Source organism: Hylobates moloch, unplaced genomic scaffold, assembly GCF_009828535.3.
Source record: "Hylobates moloch isolate HMO894 unplaced genomic scaffold, HMol_V3 SCAFFOLD_7, whole genome shotgun sequence".
NCBI classification, from domain to species: Eukaryota; Metazoa; Chordata; class Mammalia; order Primates; family Hylobatidae; genus Hylobates; species Hylobates moloch.
In genome coordinates, this window is record NW_026652282.1 from 24,669,743 (window position 1) to 24,679,006 (window position 9,264).

Below are 9,264 nucleotides of genomic sequence, written 5' to 3' on the forward strand. Positions count from 1 at the left end.
CATGCATTTATATAATGCATATATTATCACACATACTTACGCAAATGAAAACACAAGTGCATTCTGTAGCATATGAACAAACATGAGCTAATCTTTGCATTTACTCCTCACCTACCCTTTATACCACATTTATAAAGAACAGTTTTTCCTTCCCTAAGTTTTCTACAACTTCTTGTGCTTTTATGTTTTTGCAAATGCTGCTTGCTTGGTGTGTTATGTCCAGCCCCCACTTTGTCTGCCTAGGTCTTCTTGTTTAAACTACAGCTTAAACATCACTTCCTTTAAGAAAGCTTCCCTGGCATTTTCTCATTTCTCCTCACACTATAGTCTTTTTGAAGGCTATTATGTATTTTATTTGTCTTTGATTTTTAACCTTAAGGGTGATGACCAGTACACAGTATGTGTTCAATAAATGTCAGATCCTCCTCTGTTTATTTCAGAGGAATCTGCATATAATTATGTTTAAAAGTTAATGGCTATTCTATAAACCTACCAGCATGGCAGAAATGAAAAAAAAAAAGACATACAATACCACCTGTTGGTATGAACGTAGAAAATAAAGATGTCTCTCATTGACTGTTGGTTGGAATGTAAATCTATTCAACTTACTTTGGAAAACTAATGGGCAGTATCAGTTAAATTCAAACATATGCTTACCTTTGGGTCAGAAATTCCATTTCCATGTGTAAACCCAACAGAAATACATGCACTTGCTCATTAAATGATATATATTTAAATGTTCAAAGAAGCATTATTACATTAGCTCAAAACTGGAAATTATCAAAATGCCCATTATTACATTAGCTCAAAACTGGAAATTATCAAAATACCAATAAATAGTAGAAAGAATAAATATATCATAATATATTCATCCAGCGAGATGCTGCCAACAAAATAGAGTTACTGATATTCAACCACACTCAACAATTTTAGATCAAACTCAAAAAATAAAGGTTAAGGAAAAGAAGTCTAACACAAAGTACATCATATATGATTCCATTTTTACCAAAACAAACTAATTCACACTATTAGAAGTCAGGAGACGAATTACTCAAAGTGTAGGGGAAAAGCACAAGGAAGGCTTCTCAGTTTCTAGTGATGTTCTGTTTCCTGATCTGGGTGCTGACAATGTAGGAGTACGACAGTAGTGAAATTCATTTATCTATATTCTTATGTTCCTTTTATTATCAATGTATTATACTTAATATTATAGAGTTCTCTCTTGTTTTCCATTCAACTCATCTAGCTTATTAGTTTTCCTATGAGTACCTTACCAAGAATGGTCAAGAGTCTGAGATTTTTATCCTACTTCAAGCTAACAAATTATCTTTAAAAAGTCTTATATCAGTATTCAGTCCCCCCGTCTCAGTTTTGGCATTTTGGCATAGATGATGGCAGAAAACACAAGAATCCTAGGTCATAGTCAAAGGACTTTATTACCAATGGCAATAACAGTAGCCAATCATTTGTGTTGGTTCCCTGAGCCTAGCTTCCCACAGAGTGATGTGAAAAGGGCTAGGTGAAGCCTACAGAAAAAGTGGGTTGCATTAGTATGAAAGGAGTCCTGAGCTTAGGAAGCCCAAATGTTTTATTCTGGGTAGTAAGCATGCCTGCCTTTTGCTCCAGAAACATCTCTGTCTTCCAAGGATGTTTGCTGTACAAAGATCCTTGAAAAGATGATTTAGAACAAATCAGTCAGAGACTGTGTTTTCAAGTTATACAGAAGCACAAAAGACAAAGGGGGAATTGCCTCTCAGCCTTCTTCTCCTTTGCTTGTCTTTAAATGTCAATTTTCCTCAGCATCCCCTCCACTGACACTTTATTTTAAGATATAAGATATTTTCTTGGGTAATACCATCACTCTTTTAGTCCAAAAGTCTTATATCAGTATTCAGTCCCCCCTATCTGATTTTTGGTATTTATGTTACCTCTACTCAAAAATTTAGCTGTTTTTTTTTTTTAACTTTAGGAAGTTCTAGGATACTTGTGCTGAACATGCAGGTTTGTTACATAGGTATATATGTGCCATGGTGGTTTGCTGCACCTATCAATGCATCATCTAGGTTTTGAACCCCTGTGTGCATTAGGTATTTGTCCTAATGCTCTCCCTCCCCTTTTCCCCCACCCCCGCCCCCCAACAGACCTCGGTGTGTGATGTTCCCCTTCTGTTGCGGGAAGTCAGAGACCCCTAATGGAGAGACCAGCTGAAGCCATGGCAGAAGAACATAAATTGTGAAGATTTCATGGACATTTATTAGTTCCCCAAATTAATACTTTTATAATTTCTTACACCTGTCTTTACTGCAATCTCTGAAAGTAAATTGTGAAGATTTCATGGACATTTATCACTTTCCCAATCAATACTGTCATAATTTCCTATGCCTGTCTTTACTTTAATCTTTTAATCCTGTCATCTTCATAAGTTGAGGATGTATGTTGCCTCAGGATCCTGTGATGATTGTGTTATCTGCACAAATTGTTTGTAGAGCATGTGTGTTTGAACAATACGAAATCTGGGCTTCTGAAAGGAAAAGGATGGCTGCAATTTTCAGGGAACAAGGCAGATAACCATTGGGCCTGACTTCCTCTGGGGCCCAACAGAACAGAGTCATGTTTCTCTTCTTACAAAAGCAAATAGGAGAAATATCACTGAATTCTTTTTCTCAGCAAGGAACAGCCTTGAGAAAGAGAATGCATTCCCAGGGGGAGGTCACTAAAATGGCCACTCTGGGAGTGTCTGTCTTATACAGTTGTAGATAAGGGATGAAATAAGCCCTGGTCTCCTGTAGTGCCCCCAGGCTTATTAGGTTTAGGAAATTCCTGGCTAGTAAATTTTAGTCAGACCGGTTGTCTGCTCTCAAACCCTGTCTCCTGATAAGATGTTATCAATGAAAATGCATGTCCAGTGGGGCATGAAACTTCATCAGCAATTCTAATTTCTCCCTGGTCCTGTGATCTCGCCCTGCCCCCATTGGCCTTGTGATATTTTATTGCCCTTGAAGCATGTGATCTCTGTGACCCACACCCTATTCATACACCCTTCCCTTTTGAAAATCGCTAATAAAAACTTGCTGGTTTTGTGGCTTGGGGGCATCACGGAACCTGCTGACATGTGACGTCACCCCTGGACACCCAGCTTTAAAATTTCTCTCTTTTGTACTCTTTCCCTTTATTTCTCAGGCCAGCTGACACTTAGGGAAAATAGAAAAGAACCTACTTTGAAATACTGGGGGCTAGTTCCCCCGATACCCTTCCTGTGTCCATGTGTTCTCATTGTTCAACTCCCACTTATGAGTGAGAACATGCGGTGTTTGGTTTTCTGTTCCTGTGTTAGTTTGCTGAAGAGGAAGTCCTTGGTGCATCATGATAAACTAACCCTACAAAATTCCATTTTCACTGACTCAGGTGGGGTGTTCTACTTCTTTGTTTCCTCTCCCTCCCTCCCCAACACCAAACATACAGTAATATGCATACACTAAAGGAGAAACATTGATCATGTTTAGAAAGTCAGATATTTTTATTGCAGGTTCACAGCCTCTGGTTATAAAAGCATGGGCCAGTAGGGTGCGGTGGCTCATGCCTGTAATCCCAGCACTTTGAGAGGCTGGGGGGATGGATCACGAGGTCAGGAGTTGGAGACCAGCCTGGCCAATATGGTGAAACCTCATCTCCACTAAAAAAAAAAAAAAATAGCCAGGCGTGGCGGCACATGCCTGTAGTCCCAGCTACTCAGGAGTCTGGGGCAGAAGAATCGCTTGAACCTGGGAAGCGGAGGTTGCAGTGAGACAAGATCACACCACTGCATTCCAGCCTGGGCAACACAGCGAGATTCTATCTCAAAAACAAAATGCATGGGCCACCCTGGAATCTGAAATGTTGGATTATTTCGGTTCACTTGTTGAACCAATAGAAAGAAATTGGAAGTTTATTAGATTATTGTTTCCTTTCTCCTGCTGGCATGGAAGTGATTGTCATGATCTTATTACTGTGGGTGGAGTAGGAAAGGTAGAGGCCATAGGGTCATTAGCAAACCCCAGAAATCCCTTTACAGGGTAGAAGAGATATTTTCCACCTTTCTTCCTTTAATGATAGATGCGATATGAGGAAAAAACAACCATAAAACTTCAAGCTTGGAAGCATATACATTTTTCTTTTTTTTGCTAAAGAAATGTTGTTATTACAAGTAGGAAGAGGGAAAGGTTGATTCTCACCCCCCTCTGCCTTGGTCTATTATTAATTCACCTCTGATTTTTATCTGGAAAATTCATAATTTTTAGGCATGGAAAGGATAGGATGAGATGAATGCCATCCAGCTGTTCACAAATAATTAGGAGGCTGGACAATGATGGCTAGAGGTTGAATGTTCAATTCCCCATCTAAACCCCACTAGTTGTCTGGGCAAGGATGATGGAGGTGATGGGGTTGAGGTGAGATATTAAGCTCTGGAGCACAGAATTTTCTCTAAATTGAAGGCATCATCGGCCAGGTGTGGTGGCTCATGCCTGTAATCGCAGCAATTTGGGAGGCTGAAGTGGGTGGATCATCTGAGGTCAGGAGTTTGAGACCAGACTGGCCAACATGGTGAAACCCTATGTCCACTAAATATACAAAAATTAGCTGGGCATGGTGGCAGGCACCTGTAATCTCAGCTACTTGGGAGGCTGAGGCTGGAGAATTGATTGAACCCAGGAGACAGAAGTTGCAGAGCCAAGGCTGTACCAGTGCACTCCAGCCTGGGTGACAGAGTGAGACTCCGCCTCAAAAAAAAAAAAAAAAAACAAAGAAGGCATCATCAGGGCCAGAGTAGCAGAACAATTTAGTGCTGATACAAGAGTGTAAAGGTTTGCAAAATGGAGAAGGTTAATCTGAGTAATGTTGAGATGAAATAAGAACAGAGACTGATATGAGGAACAAAGACCAGCACAAAAGGATGCTTCTCTATAAGAAATGTTGCCTTGAATTGGGTCTTTAAGAAAGTAATAAAATTCCTAGACCATGTAGCTTTTGATGTGGAAGAGATTCAGATATTAAACCTCACACAAATAAATATATCATGCTGAATTTTGAAAACACCATGAAGCACGTGTACAGAAAGGATAGGGTGAGCCCAATTTATATTAGAGAGACATCTGGGAAGAGCCCTATGAAGAAGTGATATTTAACTTGATACCTGGAAGAAAATTAGCCAGATGACTGGCTAAAGCCTGCAATGGGAAAATAGTTTTTTCAGAAAAGGGATTTTCAGAGCATATGATAAAAGACAGGAAGGCTGACATAAGTAGAAGAAATAGAGAATCTAGGACTATGTTTAAGACTTTAAATTTTCTTCCAAGTGCAATTGGAAATGATTGAAAAGTTTAGTGAAAAAATGAGACAATGTGGTTTTAATTTTTAAAATATCACTTTCACTATTAAGTGAAGAATGGATCAAAATTAAAAGTAGGAGTAAAAAATAATTTTTAGAAAATATAAAGGTTCTCTAATGTTATTAATAGTGAATAATAGGGAAGGAAAAATACTGTAATTCAGAATTGTCAAGTTATCACACTATAAAGGGAGGAGACCTGAATGAGAGAAAACTATGTTTTGAAAAATAAAAATGTGGTCTTCTTATTTTTTTATTTTTTATTATTATTATTATACTTTAAGTTTTAGGGTACATGTGCACAACGTGCAGGTTTGTTAGATATGTATACATGTGCCATGTTGGTGTGCTGCACCCATTAACTTGTCATTTAGCATTAGGTATATCTCCTAATGCTATCCCTCCCCCCTCCCCCCACCCCACAACAGTCCCAGGTGTGTGATGTTCCCCTTCCTGTGTCCATGTGTTCTCATTGTTCAATTCTCACCTATGAGTGAGAACATGCGGTGTTTGGTTTTTTGTCCTTGGGATAATTTGCTCAGAATGATAGTTTCCAGCTTCATCTATGTCCCTACAAAGGACATGAACTCAACATTTTTTATGGCTGCATAGTATTCCATGGTGTATATGTGCCACATTTTCTTAATCCAGTCTATCACTGATGGACATTTGGGTTGGTTCCAAGTCTTTGCTATTGTGAATAGTGCCACAATAAACATATGTGTGCATGTGTCTTTATAGCAACATGATTTATAATCCTTTGGGTATATACCCAGTAATGGGATGGCTGGGTCAAATGGTATTTCTAGTTCTAGATCCCTGAGGAATCGCCACACTGACTTCCACATTGGTTTAACTAGTTTACAGTCCCACCAACAGTGAAACTGGATCCCTTCCTTACACCTTATACAAAAATTAATTCAAGATGGATTAAAGACTTACATGTTAGACCTAAAGCCATAAAAACCCTAGAAGAAAACCTAGGCAGTACCGTTCAGGACATAGGCATGGGCAAGGACTTCATGTCTAAAACACCAAAAGCAATGACAACAAAAGCCAAAATTGACAAGTGGTCTTCTTTTTAAATCAACCATGCAAATACCAGAGATGTGTAGAATAGTCTTGTTCAAGTTCTGTTTTTCCTACTGAAACACTGAGGACATTTAGAAAGTCAGATTTTTTTATTGCAGGTAACACACTCAACATACTAAAACTTTATAGCTTATCAAGGAACTAAATTCTAGGGTCTCCCCTTTACAAAACTGTGGCAGGATTCACCTGGATAAAGAGAGAAGGAAGTTAGCGCTTTAACTTACAGTTCTTTGTGTTTACTTCCTGACTCATGCATGTGCACATGAATAAAAGAGTTTCAAGATGCCGTTACCCTGTGCCCAATTTTCTGTTAAGTTTCACAGGTTAGTGAAAGAGCATGTCTGAAAGGATAAAAAAGGATAAATGTACTTAACTCTATTTCCTTCTCATGTACTTTTTTGAAGTCCCAATAATTATATTTTCCTCCACACAGTACAAAATCACAAGTAACACTGAGTGAAAGAAGAAAATATTAAGACTAAGGATCTGGAATTTGAATAAACAATCTTAGAGAGAGAGTCAGCTTATATAAATCACCATGAGAAGATTCAAGAAAACTAGAGCAAAAGAGATGAGTAAAACTTCCTCACTGACCATTTGTCTTAAGAGATTCTTCATGGAATGATGTGGAATAAAAACAATAGATGCAACTAAAAAACATCAAACTTAAAGGAGGCAATTTGATATACTTCAAGAGTATTGGAGGAACTAGCCTCCAATATTTCAACGTAGGTTCTTTTTTATTTTCCCTAAGTGTCAGCCGGTCTGAGAAATAAAGGGAAAGAGTACAAGAGAGAGAAATTTTGAAGCTGGGTGTCCGGGGGTGACATCACATTTTGGCAGGTTCCGTGGTGCCCCCTGAGCCGCAAAACCAGCAAGTTTTTATTAGCGATTTTCAAAAGGGAGGGGTGTATGAACAGGGTGTGGGTCACAGAGATCACATGCTTCAAAGGCAATAAAAGATCACAAGGCAAATGGGCAGGGCAAGGTCACAAGGCCAGGGCAAAACTAGAACTGCTGATGAAGTTTCATGTTCCACTGTGCACGCATTGTCATTGATAAACATCTTAACAGGAAACAGGGTTCAAGAGCAGAGAACTGGTCTGACTTGAATTTGCCAGGCTGGGATTTCCTAATCCTAGCAAGCCTGGGGGCGCTGCAGGAGACCAGGGCGTGTTTCATCCCTACCTGCAACTGCGTAAGGCAGACACTCCAAGAGCGGCCATTTTAAAGCTTCCCCCTGGGAGTGCATGCTTTTCCCAGGGCTGTTAATTATTAATATTCCTCACTGGGGAAAGAATTCAGTGATATTTCTCTTACCCGTTTTCAGTAATAAGAGAAATATGACTCTGTCCTGCCCGGCTCCCAGGCAGTCAGATCTAATGGTTATCTCCCTTGTTTCCTGAACATCTCTGTTATCCTGTGCTTTTTTCAAGGTGCTCAGATTTCATATTGTTCAAACACACATGCTTTATGAACAGTTTGTGCAGTTAACGCAATCATCACAGGGTCCTGAAGCAACATACATCCTCAGCTTACAAAGATGACGGGATTAAGAGATTAAAGTAAAGACAGGCATAGGAAATTATAAGAGTATTGATTGGGGAAGTGACAAATGTCCATGAAATCTTCACAATTTATGTCCTTCTGCCGTGGCTTCAGCCAGTCCCTCCATTTGGGGTTTCTGACTTCCCACAACACAAGAAGAAACATAATCATGGCTGTCTTACTTGGGCCCGGAAAATGCTTAATGACTTTAGCAGAGTTATATCTATACTACACTGCTTTCATTGAGTTTCCCCAGGCCTAACATAAGGAGAAAGGAACTTGAAAAATTGGAGATGGTAGGCAAAACTGGTTTTCAGCATGCCCCACTGTATCAGTTATCTATCACTATGACACACTATATAACAAATACAAAATCTAGATTACATACAACACTATGCATTGAATTCTTATGCATCAGTGCGTAAGCTGTGATCACCTAATGTAGGCTGAGTTTGGCTGGAGCAGCTCTGCTCAATGTATCTGTCTTCCTCCTTGTTGATTTGACGGACTAGCTCAGAGGTATTCTCATGGCAATGGCAGAAGCACAAGACTGCAAACAGGAAAACAGAAGGCCTAGTAGATCAAGGCTCAAACTAGGCAAACCATCACTTCACTGTCTTCTATTAGCCAAAGCAAGTCACACAGACAAACCCCAAAAAATCAAAGGGTGGGGCAATATACTCCACTTCTTAAGTGGAGGAGGCAAGAGTAAGTAAATACTTCTGAGCAATAATATAATCTACCACACCCTCCTTTCTTCTCTGCTTCCTCTCTCTTGGCCCCTTCTTTAGCTCTGGGAGAAAAAACAATTAGTAAGAAACTGACTCACAATATAAGCAACTTGATATACAATTTTTTGGAGAAATATGTGTATTTTGAAAAACAAACATAAGACAAGTGTAATCACTGATGGTGTCATTTCAGATCTCCCAAGTGAGCTGTATTTCTGGAAAGAACCTTTATAGACCATAGACAGACCAGCCCTGAACAACAGGAAAGGCTTTTCTTCTCCTTCTCCTCCTTCTCTTCCTTCTCCCTCTTCTCCCCCTTCTCCCCGCCCCCTTCTTCCTCTTCCTCTCCTTCTCCTTCTCCTTCTTCCACTTCTGGGTAATATTATTTAAATAAGCTTTCTTTTTCTTCTGTTTCTCCTTCAGAAACACTCAAACTCTTATGCAACCACAGGAGCAAATCAAACAATGTGATCACCATAATTAGCAAGCCACCAACTTTAGGCTTTTTTTTTTTTTTTTTTTTTTTTT